At 38.3% G+C, this 18,275-nt stretch overlaps 1 pseudogene; it reads right to left on the reverse strand.

Annotated features, from left to right (window-relative positions):
• Nucleotides 1-203: 203 nt before the first annotated feature.
• On the reverse strand, nt 204-1,512 carry LOC150001499 (septin-2 pseudogene; annotated as a pseudogene).
• Between the last annotated feature and the right edge of the window lie 16,763 nt (nt 1,513-18,275).

An 18,275-nucleotide genomic window follows, 5' to 3' on the forward strand; every position in this document is an offset into this window, starting at 1 on the left:
GCACTCCTCCAGGACTCATGGGTTAGGCCAGCCAAGTCACGTTAACATGCTGCCTGATCCCTGGAAATCAAGTCTAACTAATGTTAGTAGTTACATAAGGTAGAAGGAAATGAAAATGCCAAGTTCACTTACAAAATATAAAGTCTACCCTCTAGTAATGAATACAAATGTTAGAAGTACTTCATAAAAAGAACACATCAGAAGATTTTTAAAAATTAAATTTTTGAGCCACAGGCACTGTGAAGTGTGGATGGGCACCTCTTCAACAATTTCTTGAAAATGCAGAGCTGGATTACTCATCCGGAATGTTTTATCTTGCAAAGCGTTTTCTCACATGTGGAGCCCGTGGACCCCGCCATCGCCGTCGCTGCCCTGCAGCTGCAGCTGCATCTGCGCCTGCATCCTTGCGATCATCTCCTGCATGCGGCGGAGCTCCGCTTCCTTTTCTAGCAAGATCTGGTCTTTATTCATGTCCTCATTTTCCACTTTCCTGCCGCCTCTCTTGAGCCTCTCAGAGTGGAAGTTCTTGTAGTGGAGGTCCTGGGTCACCTCCTGGAGGTCCTGCATGTGAGTGATGAGCATCGTCCGCAGCTTCAGGAAGTCGTTGTGCTCCGGGTTCTCCACCTCCACGACCCCCCACGGGTAGAGGCGGCCTCGAACCTTCTTGCCTTTGGCTTCAATCAGCTGATTGTATCCAACCACAGAGAATGGGATACTGGCCTTAAGAAGCCAGGTCTGCTCTTTAAAATCCTCATCTTCATCTGACTCGGCATCAGGCAAGCGATAGATTTTGTTGTTGTGTTCTTCGATCTCATCCAGAATCCTCTTCTTCAGGCGCTCCCGCTCCTTCAGCGTGAGCGTGTCGGCTTTGGCGATAACGGGCACGATGTTGACCTTGTTGTGTATGGCCTTCATGAACGCGACGTCCAGGGGCTTCAGCCCGTGCCCGAAGGGCGAGATGAAGTAGAAGCAGCAGTGCACCCTGTTGTCCACGATATGGCGGCGGTTCAGGTCACTCTCGTCGTGCAGGTACCGCTCAAACTGCTCATCGATGTAGGCGATGATGGTCTTGAAGCAGTCCCTGCAGTTGATGGCATCATCATAGCCAGGGGTGTCCACCACTGTGAGGCGCAGCTTGACCCCTCGCTCTTCAATCTCCACAGTCGAAGCCTCAATCTGGACTGTTCTTTCAATTTTCTCTGCAGCTCCAGGTATGATTCTTTCTGGGTAGAGATCCGTCAGGAACAGGCTGTTTATGAGAGTTGATTTTCCTAGACCCGATTCACCAACCACCATTAGTGTGAACTCAAAACCTTTTTTCACTGATTTTCGGTGAACTTGGTTGGGAAGATTTGCAAATCCAACATAGCCAGGAGTTTCTGGATTTATAAACTGGATTGGTTGTTGCTTAGACATCTTAAGTCAAGTTCCGTCAATCACAGAGAAGCCGTAGAGCAGGAGCCAACCGACCCCGCCAGACCCACCCAACACCCGCCGTCTGCTCGCGCCCCGCCTCGCACAAGGCAGATGATTCATAGTTTTATTTATTTTTTCCTGTTGTTTTTATATTTTCTATTGTGTTTATTTCTGCTCTAATCTTTGTTCTTTCCTTCCTTTTGCTAACTTTGGGCTCAGTTTGTTCTTTTTCTAGCTTCTTCAGGTGTAGTTAAGGTTGTTTATTTGAGATCTTTTTTAAAAAAAAAAAAAAGTAGGTCATTTGTTGCAAAAACCTTCCCTCAGTAATGCTTTTACAGAAGCCCATAAATTTTGGCCTGTTGTGGTTTTGTTTTTATTTGCCTTGGGTATTTTCTAATTCTCTTTTTGATTTCTTCTTTGAACCAATGGTTGTTCAAAAGTGTATTGTTTAATTTCCACATATCTGTGAAATTTTCAGGGTTTTTTTTTTCCCTGCTATTGATTTAGTTTCATTCCACTGTGGTAAAAAATAATGTGGAAAAGAGACTTGCTCTAATTCCAATCTCCTTAACTTTTTTAGGACTTATTTTGTAAACCTAACATATGATCTCTCCTAGAGAAAGTTCTGGATGTGCCTCAACTCATTAAACCAGCTCCCATATCCTACAGATCCTACTTGTGTCGCCCTCCTAACCATCTCCTTCTATGTCCTCGTTGCTATTGCCTCAGGCTCTCTCACCACCTGTCAACTTGAACAGTAAGAGCTTCCTAATGGGTCTTGCTGGTTCAAGTCTCTCCCTGTTCCATTTCACCACCCTCCAACTCCACCGCCCAACATTGCTGCCCTGGCTTGGATTATAGAGCCTAGTCTGAGTTGATCACAATTGGTTGTAACAGCCCGACAATCCACCTCCACCCTGAGAGTTTTAGGCTGTAATGAAGCTAATTTTCTTGCAATTCATGAAAGGCACCAAACTCTTTTGCACCTTGATCTTTATACAAAAATTTCAGCCTTGAATAAATATTCCTTTTTATTTTTCTTCTAAGTAAACATCTACATACCTTCAGAGAATGAACTTAAATGCAATCACCTAGTGAGGTCTTCCTTGACTCCTCGAGACAGAGTTAGTTACACCTTCCTCTGTGTTCACCTTCCTACCTCATATATGCCCCTATAATTACTTTTAATGCACTGTGAAAATTTTGTTGTTTGTACTTATGATTCCCCTTAAATTTGAATGCTTCTTAATAGAAAGTCCATTTCTTAGCATCTATTTTATTATGAAATATTTCAATTATTCACAAAGACATAGATAATAATATAATAAATACCATGCGCCCACTTCTGGCTTTGTCATGCTTGCTTCAGATCTTTTTTAATAAATGGGATGTTACAGATATATTAAAGACTTCTGTGTACTTTCTCTCATTTCATTCCCTCTCTTGCTATAGGAATTGCCACTCTGAATGTGCTGTCTCTCATGCCCACTTGTTTTTATGTTTGCTACATATGTATTTATCCATAAACAATAACTTTGCAAGCTTTTTTTAGAAGTTTTTAAAAATGATCTTATCCTGTGTGTACCCTTCTGCAATTGAATTTTTCTTCTTATTCACTACTGTGTTTGTGAGATTTAACCACATAGGTAGATGTGATACTCCTTCATTAGTTTTAACTAGTACATAGTATTGTTTTATGAGCATAGCCCAATTCCTCTTTTTTCATTGCTCTTTAGGCTTTTTGTAATTTTTAATATTGGGTCTCCTTGAGGGCATATAATGGTTTCTCTAGAATGCAGAAGTGCTAGGTCACAGGATATGAACATCTTTCACCTCAGGACATATGGTCACATTATTGGTCACAGTAATTACACTTATTTAGGCTCCACAGTGTAGAGAATTCTTCTTGCTCCATTTTATCCCTATTGCCTACTAGTAAGAGTCTGGCACACAGGAGAGGCACTATATCTGTTAACAGTCACTGAATAAAAAGTAAATGACACTTGAATGATAGAAAGTAAGCAGAGATACAAGGACAGAACTTTTAAATGAACCACCAACAATAGAAGGTCTAGATCTGTGCTTTTTAATTTAATTTAATTTTAAATTAAATTAAAATTCAGTTCTTCAGTTGCACAAGCCACATTTTAAGCGCACGACTGCCACACATGGCTGGTGGCTACCATATTTGACAGCACAGATACAGAACCTTACCACCATGACAGAAAGTTCTATTGGACAGTGCTGGTCCAGACAATAGGTTTTTCTCTTTTCCTCTCTTTCCCTCCTCCAGATCCCCATCCTCCTCAAGCACCTCATACTTTCTAAGTACTTTTTGGTGCCTAGAATTCTCACTTAGCATGTTTTCTGGGGTTGGAATCCTATAAGTCATGATAAAATATACAGAACATCAAATTTACCACTTTAACCATTTTCAATTGTACAGTTCATATTGTTGTACAACCATCACCACCATCTATTCTGATAACTTTTTCATCTTCCTCTCTGAAGCTCTATAAGCATTAAGCAACAACTGCCCATTCTCCCTTCCCTCGGCCCCTGATAACCACCATTCTACTTTATGTCTCTATGAATTTAACTATTCTAGGTACTTCATATAAGGGGGATCATGCAATATTGTTCTTTGGTATCTGGCCTATTCCAGTTAGCATAATTTTTTCAAGGTCCATCCATGTTGTATCATGTATCAATTTCATTCTTTTTAAAGGCAGAATAATATTGTGTTGTATGTATATACAACTCCTCATCTGATTTCAACTTTGTCTTTTCCCCTCAGGTATCAGCTGGATGCTGCCTAGCCAAGTGAATGCAAACCACAGCATTAATGACTGATATAGCTTTAGCATGATGGCCCCAAGATATAACATTGCAATGTAGTATATTGGAAAGAATAATGGGCCAGGAATGAGGAGTCATGGGTTCTGGTTTCTAGTCTGCTACATGACAGCTGTGTGGCTTTGGGAAGTCACCTTAACTCTTGGAGCATCTGTTTCCTCATCTAATCAAAACTAAAACTAAAACTAAAAATAAGGCCTTTTTGTCATTGTAAAATCCTATGAGTTTGAGCAGTCTTCAATGCATTGACTCAAAATCAATAAGGAACATGGATTTGAAGGTATTGTAGCAAAATAGTAAAATGAGTAAGGAAAATATTTTTAGAAAGAGTTGCTTCTAAAATTTTCCAAGAGAGAGAGAGAGAGAGAGAGAGAGAGAGAGAGAGAGAGAGAACATGAGAGAAAGTCGAAAGGTAGAGAGAGATTACACTCTGAGTAAGGCTATTAATGCATTAGATACTTGAGTCTAATGTCTCCCAGTCTAAAATTAAGGGCTGAGTCTTGGATAATTCTTATTCATTTCACTTAATATTCAACTTTCTATTAGGCCTCTGAGATCTTCTATACCTTGTTGTTATTTTTTAAACCTAGCTCCACAGAATACTTCAAAAGAGGAATTAAAGCTCAGTATTTTTGCATATTACTCATTTTCTCCTATATTATTATTCTTGAGTTTATTAAATTTTATTTTTCCTAATAATAACTTGTTTTGATTCTCTAATCTTTATCTTTTAGAGATACATTTGTTCCTAAGTGCAATTAAGGTCTAGCCTAGAAAGTAAAAAGTAGTGATGTGGCCAAAAAAGGAGTAGGAATGGATTACATTCCCCCTACTGTAATCTGGCTGGGGGATGACCTGGAAAGGAAGGGAAGAACTCTGAAGGCACCATCTTCCCATAAATTTCATCCCCAGTCTTAGTATGTATTTACTTGTGTTATCGCTGTTGTTTCTCTTTCATGGACTCTAGGCAAATAAACTATATATATCCCATTTTTTAATGTATGTGTTTTGAGGATATATATAATGCCCATTTTCTTTATGTATGTGTTTTGAGGATTTAGTCATGTGGACACATATGGCACTAATTCATTAATTTTAACTGCTGCATGGTATTATGTTTTATGAACATAGCACAATTTACTTATCTGTTCTTCCCCTAATCCTTAGGCTGTTTTCAATTTGTCATTGTACATTTTTCCATGAACACATGTGAGGGTACTCTCAAAACCTTGCTGATGACTGACTCAGGTTTGGGATATTTGCTTTCTTTATTTTTTTGGTACAAAATTTCTATGCATCCCAAAGAGTTTATTCATTCAACAGAAATAAACTGAATGCCTGCTGAATGCAGAGATACCAGGAAAAGCAAAAACAAAGTTCCTGTTCTCAAGGAGAGGCTATTGGAGTAGGATAATAATGAAATAATAATGTAAATAAATAAATATTATGTGTAATAACTAATTTGAAGGAGAAGTTCATTGTCCTATAAGCGTAGAACAGGGAAACCATGTTCTTGGTTCAGGGAATCTGTGATGGTTTTCCTGAAGTGGTATTGCTTGGTCTGAAAGGGAAGGAGGGATAAATAAGAACTAGCCTGGTAAGGACTATGGGATTTGGGCTGAGGCGGGAATAGGAAAACATCACAAGCAGAGGGGACAGCAGGTATACAGACCTACAGCTGGAAGAGAAAGGGGCCAATTCAGAGAGAAGGATTGTGTGGCTAGAAAAGAGTGAAGGGAAAGAAGGTGTGAGAAAAACTTAATAACTAGGTAGGCCAGAGGACACAGAACCTTTGGCTTTCACTCAAAGGTAAGGGAACTACTTTTAAGCTGGGAAGTGATATTATCAGATTTGGGTTTTAAAACAATAAATTCTCCCATACAGTGAAGACTTTGTTGGGATCCTTACTCCAGTTTCCATTAAATCAATGTGACTGAAGCTGAACATCTTGTCACTGGCAACTCAGCTATTCTCTTGAAGAGTGATCTGAAATGAGAATGTGCTCTTGGGTAGGAGCATCTTCTTTCAGGGCAGAATGTACAGCAGGGAGAGGAAGGGGGTTGATATCTTTCATGAAGGGGTGAGAATCTTTAGAGAAACAGAAAATATAACACTCAAGGTGAGGGAGAATCCATCTACAGCAGAGAAAAAAGATGGGAGCAGAGAAAAGAGAGCTGGGCTCTCTGAGAAGCTTCTTGCTCAACCAGTAGGTACAAAGATCAGGATGAACCAGGCATTAGTGGAGATTCTAGTTGAAATTTGGAAGGAAAACATAGCTCTCTAGGCAGTCTAAAGTGAATCTAGTAGCTACAAATTGTACTGCACAGCTACTAAAATCCTACAGCTCCTGGGAGGCCTGAGCATCCCTAGACTAAGCTCATGATTAATCTCTCCTCCTTAGAAAAATCAAAGTCATGATCTGTGACTTGTGGTACCAACATTATATGGATCCTGCTGGGTAACTGATATGCGCTGCTTCATGCTCCCCAGATCTAGGCCCTGTCTCAGCTTGGAAAACATTCTTGATGATACCATTAGGGCTCTTGAAGAACCAACTTTCATTTCCCCTATTATTTAGCAGTGTGTTTTCCTTTCTCATGCTTTGAGTAGCTGTTTCACTTCTAAGACAAGGGGGAAAAAGAATTCTGAGACTCAGTTTGCAGTAGGGGAAATGCTCTGCAATCAGGGTAGGGGCAGGGAAGAACTTTTCTGGAAAACAATGATTCTATTTGGCTTTTCCAAAAAGTACATATTACCATAAAAGAATAACTCACTACTCACAAAAATACAGTTGCAGAGAAGACCCTGATTGAAGTGTAATTGATTATATTGGACAATTACAAATGCCCTTATTAAATAATTGCATTTAAACCACATGATAATTTTATAACTGATTTATAAAAACAAAATTGTGAAAGTTTAAGTGACATAATTGTTCTCAGTATCACTACAATTTTCAAATGAAGCAATTTAGTCTTAGAAGCAATTTCACTTTTCACTGTGATGTTATTTTGGTGTCAGGCTGTAAGCTTTTGTTCCACTCCAGAGTTCTAGGAATGATGATTAACTATTCCCTCTCCTTGGGTGAGGCAATGATGCATTTTTCTAATGTAACAGTCCTTCCCATTTTGCTGCAGACCCAGTAGATTATAAAAAGAATGATTTGCAGGCCTCCAACCATTTGTATGACTTCCATTTAGTGAGAATGTGGTAGTTTCTATATGGATGTAAGAAATAAAAGTCTTTCTTAGATTAGAGGTATTTGTGAGCTCAGAAGAAAAGGCGAAAACAAAGTATCTCCCATTTGAAGGTATCAAATGTTAACACTTTGTGCAGTTTTCTTGAAAAATTATGTCCCCACCAGAAATAAGATGGGAAATAGCTCAGTATCTCTGGTACATCTCCTAGAATGTTAATCAAAGGTCTGTATTTTTAGATGCATGAATAAAGGACCTCAGAACATTCAACAGATAAAAGCCAATACCATTAACATTCCTTTATTTAGTTTCTGTGAATTAAATGGTTTTATACAACTACTCTCTCCATATCACATACACAACTCCCCAGGCATGTTCTACACTGGTAATAAGAGCTAAACTTGCTGTATTTCATTTCAGTCTTGCTGATAGCACTTATCAGCAAAATCTGGCTAAAAACGGAATATGCAACTTAAGCCTGATCATAACTGGGCTGCAGAGGAGGAAAGTGGGGGATTATCTGGAGACTGGGAGCACAAATATAAGATTGTATTGTCATTGTGTGCTATAGGCCTTTTGGCAAACTGTAGTGTAAGCCCCAGCTGACAGCCCTTTTCACAACTGACAGAGGAAAATATGAAACTTAAATTCTTCATGACAGATAAATCTGCTGAATGAAAGGAAGACCAATAGGATAACGGTGGGACAAAAAACATATTGCTTTTGGGTAACTCCCTTAAATCTAGCTCTTTTGTAAATATACAAAATAGGCATTCAATGAATATCTTCTAAACTCCTACCTATCAGCTTTGCTAACTAAGCAAGCTGTTAAATCTGAATGATAAAAAAAGCATCTTTTCTTCAGCAGATGAATACAAAGTCTTATAAAAGAGGGGTGGCAGATTAAATTTAATATGTGGCCATGAAAGACATTTCCTGAATGACTATCAACTAGAGTGGATTTCTTGAACCTAAGTTGACATGTTACTATTGTAGAAGGCTTATTAATTGAGATATTAAATGTACCTAATCCACCGTGATTGGGATCTTTGTCAAATTAAAAAAAAATATGACTATAAGTAATTGCTCTTTTCTGTCAGTGGGTCCCAAGTCCATGAAATGTAACCAGAGACCATCTCTTCGGATTAATATTGTTGGTCTTTCTATTGGTGATACATGTCTTTTACCCTTGTCATGGGCCCCAGGCCTCCAGGGGTTTAGGGTTCTTTGCCTTTCCCATGCTGATTTAGCATTGGCATTTTTCCCTAAGAAAATTTATTCTTGTTCTCTCCAATTCCAGTGGCAGCCTCAAACCATGAGAGGCCATACGAAACTAAGCACGGTTTCTTGAATAGGTTTTTTTTTAAATCCTTGCAGCTATTTAGCTATTTATTATCTAACCTCACTGTTCTTTGGCATCTCCTGGAGGAAGCCTTCTGAGCAGCACTACAACTAGAGGGAAAATGGAGGTTAATACAGGCTTCTTAATGCCGCCTGCCTCCTGTATTCCTGAATGGCTCGACTGCCTTGGCAAATCCCAGGTCAAGTTGATAAATAATGTCTTGTTAAGATAGCCCAAAGCAAGTTTCAGGACCTAGGAGCAGATCTGCCTTGAACTGTTGGTTTCCCTCGTTGCCATGCAATTCATAGTTAATCCCAGCACAAAACTCAAGGTAAGAATGACAGAGAGTGAGTGAGGGAGTTGAAGGAGAAAGAAGGAAGAAGGAGGAGGAGGTGTTGGGGAGGAAAAGGGAGGGGAAGGAAGGAACAAGGGGAAGCAAGGGAGGGAAAGTGGGAAGGAAGAAGACAGGGAGAGAATGAATGGGTGAAAGGAAAGATAAAACAGATTAAAACTGCTGAGGGTCCTTTTCTCTGAGACTTCACATCCTAATCAGTGTGGGTTCTTCCCTCAGCCAGACAGCCTCAGAATGACTGGCAGCAGGACCAGGGCACAGTCACAGGCCATGGGAATCTCCCACCAGTCACAGGAGGAAGAAAGACAGTGAGAGACCCTGAGTTAAAGAGACTATGAAAAGGAGGAGGAAAATGAGGAGGAGGGGGAGGAGGAGGAGAGGAGCCAGCCTGGAGTCTGAGAGAAGAATCTAGGCGCCACGGTGTAACAGCTGCCTCAGGTATGCTAGCCAGTCTCAGCTCGTTCCCAGCTCTTTCTGGCAAGCCCCAGGCTCAGGCGTGTGCATAACACACACACACACACACACACACACACACACACTCACACACACACACACACACACACACACACACGCAGTTTTTGGCCTGTCCGCAACAGTGTCTTTCAGACACTTGCTGAGAGAGCTGGGCTTTTGCTGGGCACTGCTTTTCATAATTGTGGTAAAATTGCCTAAGACCTTGCTAAATAACAAAATCTACTCAAATATCAAGGGATTTAACTTACTCTAAAGATTATTATGTTTGGTCTGCTGGATTAAAATTGCTTCCAAAGTTATTAGAGGAACTCAACATTAGCACTTACCTTTCTACAAAGAAACAAACCACACACACACAAAGGTGTAGCATTATATGGTAATTATCCAAAATGCTACTGCTTGGAACAATAAGGATGCTGTGTGTTACACACAGCATCTTTCTTTTCCAAGGAACTCAAATAGCTTCAGCACCCATATCCCATTATTCCTATCAACAGTCTTCTATGAGCTATGCGGGTGGCAAAATAATTATCTACATTACATAGGAGGAGTAACTGAGGCACAGAGAGGCATTTAGGGTTACACAGTAAGGATATAACAGTTCTGGATTTAGTATATAAAACATTACTTGTCAAGTGTTTTGCTATTTAAATGTAATATATGGTCCACTTTTCCATCATGACTCTCTAAAAACAATTTGCAGAGTTTCCTTTTTAGGAACTTGTCTCTGACCCCTATTTGTTATAATCTCTACCTGAGCACTTTCAGTGGGTTGTACTACCTCATTTATTTATCTGCCTCTTTCCTGATTTTATATTCTTCTCGAGGTCTGGGACTTGCTCATCTCTGTATTTCCAGTGCTTGGAACACTGATGCTGCTGCTTGAATGTCTGCTGGTTGAATGAATGAAAGAAAAAGAACAAACAAATGAATGGACAATCTTCTAAGAACAACTTCTGACAAGATAACAATAAATGCAAATCTGGTCTTAAACTAAATATGTCTCGTCTGATTTTATCTCTGCTGTGACAAATATCTTCACCTTAGAAGCCTTCTTTTAAAAATCCAGTGAGCACATTCATAGCTAATTCCTTCCCTCCCTCAGCTGTTGGGTTTATTGTTTGGAACAATAAACTAAGACTTGTGGAGATACTAGGGTTCCAGATGGTCTATTATAATTATTTCCCTCATAACCTTATTATTATTATTATTATTATTATTATTATTATTGATGTCTAAAAGACGATTTTGGGAAGTGTTAATATATAGTTATTATGCTGCCCCCAAACCCTTTCCTCTGTGTATTGAGTCTTAAAGCCAGGTTGTTATTTGGGGGTATGAGGGGTGTAGACCCCCAAATAACAATAGAAACAATGATACTCTTCAAGGAGACTACAAATTTAACTCTCTTTTATACATTTTTTTTTCAGTGATCTATACAAAAAAGGCAAGGTAATGTATGTTAATCTTTACCAGATGTACTTTCTGTATCCCTTTACATTGGAAGCCTAGCAGGAGTAGAATGTCACAACAGACATTTACTGAAATACCTGGGGAAATGTAACAAAAAGTGTTAGAGGAAAATGGTCTTTCAGCTAAATTACCTAATATATTTGCTAATGGTATCTGATTTAAAAGCCATAAAAATACTAAGTTAAAAGCACATTAGAAGATGTGTTATATTTATAAGTGTTTGTCACCTTGGCAACAAAAGCTATATTCCAAATCTAACACTAGCTATGATGGGCCAAGACCTTTTAAAATTGGTAAATACTCCTTTATGGGAATGATCTGCTTTCAACTACTGAATGTGAGAACTAGAAAAGGCAAGTTCTTCATGGCAGAGCAAGTTTTTTGCTACCTTTCTGCTATGGATAAGCTTTTTCTTTCTATTAGTAACTACGGTTTATTCTTAACAAGAAAAACAATGCATTTTCAAGTTAAACATCAGTTTTAATTATTCCCTTCTGGCACTCAGAAATACAGATACAATAGCTGAAAGATTTCCGAAGATAGAGTTTATTTATCAGCCTTACACTTCACTGTATCATCCATAGCCTGACCTTTGTTCATGGATGAAATGCCACAGGTACACACTATAAAATCAACCTTATGTGACAAAAATTAATTCTCCTAAACATCTAAGTGGAATATGTGTAATTAACTAGGGATCATACACAAGGTAAGTTTCCACATATATTTATCTCCCAAGTGAGATGCATAAGGACTGAAAAATTATCTTTTACTATGTCCCACTAAAAGTCTGTTTCCTACTGTCATATTTAGTAAACATAGATGATTTGGTGATAAGAACCCATGATTTAAAAGGTGGATTTCAGGTGCACTTGTAAAAGCTTTAGATTTGGACTCTTACTATTTTCCCTCATTTTTAAAGCTCCAATCTGATATCCAAATCCTATATAAAGAAGTCTGGGTTACATGCCAGTCAAATATTTTAATTCTAAGAGTCTAACGAGATTCCCATGTGTGTGGTTGAACCAATTTTCAGAAGGAAACCATGGAAAAGGTCTGGGTAAACACACATTCTCTGTGGGCTGTGGCTGTTCACTGGGAGCCTAGACAACTTGCCTTTGCAGCCAGCTTGGGAAAACCCGAGCCCCAGCTCGTGACTTGTAATCATGCTCAGCAGGTTCTCAGGTATATGGGCCACTAGAAGGACCTAAGACCATCATCCCTAAGTAACTTTCTCTAACACAAAGAGAGTATATCCCTCTTCTACCCAGAAGAAATTAATAAAAATTCCCAACCACATCAGCCCACACTGAATATTGCCAGGAAGTATGTCATTCCTTCCTTTTTATATTCTAAGAAAATAAAATAGTGCACAAGGAGAATGTTTGATTAGAGGACAGGATTAGCCTCCAGCCTAGAACTAATAAACCAAAGTATAATACTAGCTTTGAGTTCAAATGTAAACCATATGAACAAAACTGACAAAATAGAGTCAATGTAATTAACCAGATTTACCTTCCATTGACTGAAGGCCAAAAATCACATGTATTGACATGTATTCTAGTACTGAAATGTATTTTTCCCTTGATTGATAAATGTAACTCACCTTTTGAGGTTGTATTCTAGTTACATCAACTTACCACTAAGCCCTTTGCTTAACTCCTAATAAATCAAACCACCAAGCCATAATTTGTTGGCAAACAAAAGATTATTTTTGCCTTAATATGAATGTTAAATAGCCTAAATAAAAATTATTTATTTTGTTTAAAAAATTATCACATATCATATTATTTAAAACATTGACTACACAATTTCATCATACTATTCAGAAAATATAAGCAAAAGTCTACCTATTGCCTGAATTTCACTAAATATAAAGACGAAAAATAACTTCATAGTAACTATCTCAGCTGCCTAAAAAATATATATCTATATACAACATGCATCATCAGTCAAATTTCTTCCTAAGGTAATAATGGGTCCTTGAAGAAAGAGATTAATTTTTATTAACTTTATATCCTCTGCATAGTAAGCGTAAATATTTGTAGAATTAAAAATGTTAGATAGATGAACTTTAGTAAGTCTATTTTATGCATCCCATATGAAACCCACAAGTTAAGGAATAACTGTCTACATAAATATGTAGCCAAAAAAAGATTAGAGGTAGGAATAAAACAAAATAACATGATTCGTTTCCATTTTGATGCTTATGTGTGGACATATTTGCCTTCTAGGCTTAAAAGATGAGTAAAAATTAGGTGAGGAGGAAGGGGCACCAGTAACATAACCCAATAACTTGCCTTGCTGGAGTGAAAATTGTAGGTTTAAGTGAGTAGGAAACATGGTTAGGTAGGTAGGGTGGGGCCAATTGTAGACAAAGAAGGGAAACTAACATTTGAGGGGTACCAGGCCTCACACACAGTTTCTCTCAGGTTATTCCTCATGACAAGAATGGTCATATACAGGAGTGGATATGATCCTCCTTACATACAGATGGGAAAGAGTCTCAGGAAGTTCAGAAGCCTGACTCAGTGGCTCTCAGGAGGTATGCAGCAAAGATGAGACATAATCCGACATTCTTTCTCCTCCACTATATTGTATTGAAAACCAGGCAGGGGGATATAGAAATTAACTCACATAATAGCAGCAGCATACAAACCAAGCACAGAAAAATAGAATATAAATAAACAATTTTAAAATACAAATGGCTCAATAGGAGCCCTCACTTCCCAGGAATTTTTCTATGTGTGAAGTGAGCAGCACTATCTCACAATCATGTTCTTAAACTCAACAGGGTGACCCGATTAATTTTCAGTTACAAATTTCAAAGCAGTACTGATTAAGACTTTGCTACTTGGGGTGTAACTGTTCTGCTTTGGAAAACATAATATTTTCTAAAGGCAGATCTAGTTATGGGAGTTTAGACATTGTCTTTTATTGGCGACCTGACAAATATGCTGCTACCCTCCACCCTTTGTGGTTTACATGCTGCTTCCGTACAAGGCACTGGCATCCCATTTGGAAGCTGATTGTTGTGTTTTGGTTTATGTTTCATACAACAGCTGCCCTGAGCCACTTCTAAGACAGGATAATAATGACAAATTTGAAATGTTCTCCCCAGGAAAGGGGAGGCTGTGGTGAAAATGCGAGATGGCATTTAAGCAACTACCATTAAAGGCATTTTAATTTTCTGTTGACAAACACGATTTTCCAAATGATTTACAGTGAAGTTTCTGGGCTGGCAGCCATGCAGCCTATCTAGAACTATGTTTTCTGGTTCTACAAAAGTGCTAATGAAAATTTTATTCTTATCTTGGTTATTTTTCAGTGAGAAGTTTAATGCCCTGAAAACCACAGAGCTATAGGGGTTCTTGGTTCCCCAGCTGCTACTCTCACCTCCCTCTTGAGTTCCTTGCCCACATCTCAGAGCCCAGACTCTCCTGATCCTGAACACCAATTCTGGGCTTGAGAGAGGAGTGCTTTAAGGAGCGTTGCTCCCCCACTCTGCAGCATATATATCATTTCAGTGAAAGCAGCCTAGTTCCTAGGCCCCTGTTCTGCAATCTGGGGTTTTACCTTATTCAGGAGATTCAGTCTCACCTCATTCTCCACTAACTGGACATTTTCCTGTGGATGCCACCTGTCATTTTAGCTTGTTAGATAATAAGCCTCTCTTAAGAGTAAAGCTCTGTTGTTTTGTTCACTTTTCCTCTCTGGCTTCCTATTATACTCAAGGTCTGGAACGCTCCTGGTGCTTCAGGCCTGCTTTTCTGCTTGTCTAGATTTTTAGTTTTGTTTTCAGTATCATTCGGTACAATACCCTCATTTTCCAGACAAGAAAATCAAAATGTAAGAAAGTTGGGAGATTTGTCCAAGGTCTCAACGCCAATTATTGGAACTGAGGTCTACTAATTTTGAGACCTATATGCTTTTACAGGGTTGGCTAAGGTTATTAGATGCCACCTTTTGAGATCATTCCCTTTTATTTGTACTTTTATCTGTCAAGAAGTATTTTATGAAGTTACCCCCCAATGTCTTAAAATGTTAAATAAAAAGAAAAATACTTATTCTTGTTCAAAGGTATTAGTCTATGAGAGGTTTTAAAAAACACATTTTCAAAAACGTGAGCTAATTTTATCAGTTATCCAATTTCTAAATTGTTATTATGATAGATCTCCATTTTAGTAAAATAGTCTTCTTTTCTTCAGAAGAATTTTTGCTACAGTAGGAAAATTAGGATTTTTTTTTCCATTTCAGATATTTAGTTTTTGTTATTCTGGTTTATGAATTCTAGCTGAGAGTTTGGCCATTTTATTTTTCAACTTCTTATGTCTCAACTCCATTCCACTTGTAACAGTCCTTTAATTCCCAAGAAAGGATTTTTTACATATCTCTTCCCTAGGTCCTTAAAGTATCAATTGAGCTTTATTTACTTATTTATTTAAAACTTTTCCCTCTTTTATTGACTCTACAGAGGGGAATGGAGGGAAAAGAATAGGGAAAGAATCATCGATGTGAGAGAGAAACATCAATCAGTTGCCTACTGCGTGCGCCCTGACTAGGAACCAAACCCACAGCCCAGGTATGTACCCTGACTGGGAATCGAACTGGGGACCTTTTGGTTTGTGGGATGACACCCAAACAACCGAGTCACACCAGCCAGGGCTCAATACAGCCTTTTTATAACTCTGTTACATTTGCAAACATCTTATATTAAAACATAGATCCTCAGTAATTTAAAAAAATCAATACTGTCTTAGTATTTTAAATGCCTCATATTTATGGGTACTAGAGATATTATATGTTCTCCATGAGTTTTCATTTAATGGAATTTATAGTAAGTAAAGAAATAACGCCCTATCACTATGGATCATCTAATAGAAAATGGAAATAATGAGATACAACAATGAGATCAGATGTGATGAGAATCTGTGTTGAACTTTGTCCCTTCCATGCATCCTGACTTCTCCTGAAATGCTAAAAGATCTTCCTTATGTGCCACTTACCCAGTCACCTACGCTTTCAGACCTGCTCTACACAACACTTCTTTGTTTTTCACTGTGTTCCTTCTATGTCCCAGTCATTTTGACGGGACTGTTGCCACGTGCGCAGCACCAGGAAGGACCAATCTCGGAGGCATCTGACTTCTATCTGACTATAGCTCTTCTAGGAACTAACTACCATCAAAGATAAGGCAAATCTTTTATCTTTTTAAAAATCTTTTATCTTGTTTAAGAATGTCTTCCTTACTCAACCCTACCCAAGAATCTTAAAGCTATTCTACTAGATCTCAGTTTTAAAATTTTGAAGTTTTTCCATTCATAGCTACATCATCAAACTGTTCTGAAGTGTGTATACATGTGAAAATAAAGTGAAATAGGACTTCTTATTCCCCCCTCTTATAATCAGTTCCTTTGCATACTGAAGAGACTAGTCCACTCTTTCCTCACTGGTCCTCTTTGCCAGCCCAGTTATATATGAAATTTCTATATTGTGTAAGTCTCTTCCTGGACATTCCATTCTTTTCTGTGGTTTCCCCAAAGTAATAATATGACTTTACCTTCTTTTTTTCTCTTTAGTCCTCATCCAAGGATATGTTTATTGATTTTAGAGAGAGAAGAAGGGAGAGGGTGAAGAGGGAGGGAGGGAGAAAGAGAGAGAGACATTGATGTCTAAGAGAAATATCCATCAGTTCCCTCCCATATGCACTCTGACCAAGGATCAAACCCACAACCTAGAAATGTGCCCTGATCGGGATCAAACCTACACCCTTTGGTGTATGGGACGACACTCCAACCGAGTTGCCTGGTCAGGGCTACTTTATCTTCTTTATCATTGCTTTTGAATAAATTGATATCTGGTAAGGCAAGTCCCCTTGTCTTATTCTACTAGTACTTCAGGAGTATCTTGGCTTTTCTTAGTTCTTTATTCTTCTCAATATATTTTAATTAACTTTTTAATTAAAAAATTGTTTGCTATATTAATATCAAGCAAAATTGTTACAAGGAAATCTCTTTGATTTTTTTCTAAAATTTGAATTCTTATGACAAATTTTACAGCTCCTGTATTCTTTTTTTTTAAGATTTTATTTATTTATTTTTAGAGAGAGGTGAAGGGAGGTAGAAAGAGAGGGAGAGAAACGTCAATGTGTGGTTGCCTCTTGCACGCCCGCAACTGGGGACCTGGCCTACAACCCAGGCATGTGCCCTGACTAGTGACTCTTTGGTTCACAAGCCAGCACTCAATCCACTGAGCCTCACCAGCCAGGGCCCCTGTATTCTTGATGACATAAGTACAAAGAAAAACTCAAGTACAAAATGAATTTGACCATCCTTGTACTATATTAGTTTTATTTGCATAGTTTTGCCCAATTGGTTCACATGATCCTTTTCATATCATTTATATATTTGTTATAAGTTAGGCATTTACATTAGTTAAGGTTCAATGCAGCAAAAGAGAGACCAGTTTAGGCACTTATAAGCAGAAAGACTTTAATGGAGAGAATGAGTACTTCTGGGTACCCAAGAAGCTACAATGCAGGAATTAGAATATCAGAGCAAATAATTAATGCTGCTGATGCTGCCACAATTATGATTTATCATCACCAATGAAACTATAGAGTAGACAGTGGGATGCTACTGGTGAGAAACCTCAGATTTTCACAACCATGTTTAGCTGCAAAGAGCCAAAACAGGGCAGAAAACTGGCCTCTGGTGCATTTCAGACTTCTAAATCCTACATTAATGCATTTTACTAGTGAAAGTTAAATAATATCCTGAACCCTAGCTGCAAGGGAGTCTAAGAAATACAGATATTGGCTTTCAAGCCTCTTCAATTATTGTGAGAGTGTAATGGAAGCAGATTGATCCCATCCACATTATCTAGAATGGTTTGTTTGGTTGCAAACAAAAAAAATTGACTCTGGCTAACATAAATTAAAAAATCAACTTGTTAACAAGAGAGAGTGGTTTCATAACCAAAGAAAAAACATTCAAATCTTGGAAAAGTGAAAACCAGGACAGCTCTGAGGATCTAGTTGATGAAACCTAAGAACACACTCTCTCTCTCTTTAGTCTCTCTAGTGCCCTGCCACTGATAGTTCAGTTCCCTCTGCTTTATGTCTGTTCCCAGGATTCTGTCCCTGGGGATCACTGCTTGAGATACA

Source organism: Furipterus horrens, unplaced genomic scaffold (genome assembly GCF_987537825.1).
Source record: "Furipterus horrens unplaced genomic scaffold, mFurHor1.1.pri manual_scaffold_9, whole genome shotgun sequence".
NCBI lineage: Eukaryota > Metazoa > Chordata > Mammalia > Chiroptera > Furipteridae > Furipterus > Furipterus horrens.